Source organism: Poecilia latipinna, unplaced genomic scaffold, assembly GCF_001443285.1.
Source record: "Poecilia latipinna isolate Pla-1442-1.1 unplaced genomic scaffold, P_latipinna-1.0 Scaffold3639, whole genome shotgun sequence".
NCBI classification, from domain to species: Eukaryota; Metazoa; Chordata; class Actinopteri; order Cyprinodontiformes; family Poeciliidae; genus Poecilia; species Poecilia latipinna.
Window position 1 is genome coordinate 32,494 of NW_015116255.1, and position 2,538 is coordinate 35,031.

Consider the following 2,538-nt stretch of genomic DNA (forward strand, 5'->3'; position numbering starts at 1 on the left):
AGCCCGACAGCACCAAACTATTTTTTATATTAGATAATTAATTTAATTTCACATAATTATCGCGGTAGAAGCCATATGTCTGTTAAATACTTAATAAAACATATCATACAACAAACATACAACAAACATTGACCCTAGGTCAATGTTTGTTGTAATTGACCTATACTCACAGACTAATGAGATAATTAGTCCAAGTTTGTCCTTTATTGAACGTTCAGAAACTACAATGGCTGTGATGCGCCAAGACAAAGGTAAACAAAGGTAAAACAACCTGAACAGGTGATCAACTCTAAACCACTCGTACCTTTTTATTCTCCGTCTCTCTCTGTCATTTAAGCACACCCGTTGCCATGGCAACCTCCTGCGCTCCACAAGTCGACCAGAGATTACGTTAAAAACATAACATTCAGTCCGATATTAGGTTTGCAGGTTGATATTTATTTTGCTATTATTAATAAGCGCTCCCTGAACACAGCGGTGATTGATAAGTTAATTTTAAACTCCTGCTCTGCTTGTTATTTAGTAATGGAACCGAAACGCACAGAATTGCGCAACACCTTGTTGACACAGTAATTACTGAGATTATTATTGTTGTTGGGTCATTAATTTGAGCATGTTTTGTTGATTTATTTGTTGTCGTTCTTCAATAAAGTTAGGGACATTTTAAGCCAGTCAGAGGAGGCCGTGCTGGTCTCAGCGTCCTGGCGGCGTTCAGTTTGTCACCTAATGCCGAGATCGACTCAAAACCTTCCACGATCAACATATTGCGCCCCTGCTCTAGCAAAGCACGAACAGTTCAGAAACAATATGAAATGGGGAAAAAGTTATTTATTAACTGATTAAGTAGTTGTTTTAGATTGTTCTTGAAAATCTAATCAGTCACGGCTGATTAGTTGGTGCACTCACGGCTGCACAGTGAACCCATTGATTTTTTTTTACAGCAGACAGCCGCTCCCCTCTCTGGCAGGTACTGTGTACCCCCGCTAAATCTTTTAGGGGTACGCAGTACCCTACGGTACCCCCTTACTTTCACCCCTGTGCCTAACCCATTCCATTTTCAGATGTATGATGTAAGATCTATAATCAACAGGATTAACTCAGTTTACACTCCAGACCAGACAGTTGGGGTATTGCACACTTTCATTTAAAAAAAAAAAAAAAAAACCGCCATAAAGACAAGAAAAAACTTGAACGCAGGGAAGATAACAGGCGCTGTTCAAATTCGCCGTTTTTACTCGCATAATATTGCCTTAAAAGTAGAGAGGGCCTTGACAATAGTTACTAATTTTGGTAAATTCAAGCTGGTGACGTCCTAGTTAGATGACAACACAACTGGACAACAGCTGATGGAAATGAAATGTGTGTCACAAAAGGAGCCCGGAGGGATGAAGGATGCTAACGTGTTGCTAGCTAACGGTAAGTTTGCTTATTAATTATCTTCATCTAATTATAAACAGTGCAGTAAAGATATATAACTTACGTTGGTCTCATAAATAATTATTTTATCAATTTTATTGTGTCTTGTATGATTATTACTATATTAATCATTCAGCTTCATGTTATAACTGCATGGAGGCTCTGGTTGTTGCGACTTGTACTTTAATTCATAAACTTAACCTGGTTTTAATTAAGCTCCGTATGACAGAGAGACTTTGATATTGTGAGGTTGTTGTTATAACTTGTTCATCAATGTTTTTATCTTCAACGTTTGCAGTCTAAGCAAATGAAGATCAAAGAGGAAGCCAGAGAAATCAGGTGTTAGGAAACCTAGACCTTCCTGTGTCAGAAGAAGCTCTGGCTTCACCAGATCAACAACCAGCTCTGAGGATGAACCTTCACATCGTCTTCCTGGTGTAAGTATTTGTTTTTTACTGACCAGCCAGCTACATTTTCAACAAGAAAATCTGGTGTATTACCAACACCAAGTGCTTAATAAACATGATTTGATTTAAAGGTAACTGGACAGAATTTTTCCCCTTGTTAATCTAACATTTTCTTTTCATACATTTTATTTGTTGTTGGCTTTCAGGGCCCTGTGATGGGACTGGTGACCTGTCCAGGGTGAACCCTGCCTCTCATCTGATGACTGGAGACTGGAGATGGGCACCACCAGCCCCCCTCACCACCCTGCTAGGATCAGTGTGTTCAGATCATGGATGGAAAGATTTTAAGGTAGTTTGTCTCCTCAAGTCCACACTTAAAACAGTTTCATAGTTGATGCCAACATCAACTGATTCTATGACATTGTTGACTATTTTTTTCTACTTCTAACATAAACAAGGCAAAGAAGACACCCAGAAATGTTTTTACACCCGAGGCATTCGGATAATAAATTATATTATCGGTATTTTGGTAATGGAACCGAAACGCACAGAATTGCATATATATTAATAATTAATATAACAATATAATATAATGCCACAATAAAACATAGCGAATCCACAATGTCTTAAAATTGTAAGTATTATTTTGGTAACACTTTATTTGAAGGGGGTGAATAAGACTGTCACGACACTGTCATAAACATGACATAACACC

The 2,538-nt window shown here is 38.1% G+C and overlaps 1 long non-coding RNA gene across 1 annotated transcript; it reads left to right on the forward strand.

Annotated features, from left to right (window-relative positions):
* Positions 1-1,002: 1,002 nt before the first annotated feature.
* On the forward strand, positions 1,003-2,068 carry LOC106941392 (uncharacterized). Its single transcript, XR_001423347.1, has 3 exons — positions 1,003-1,416; positions 1,715-1,853; positions 2,030-2,068. It is a non-coding gene; the product is annotated as an uncharacterized LOC106941392 (long non-coding RNA).
* Positions 2,069-2,538: the final 470 nt, after the last annotated feature.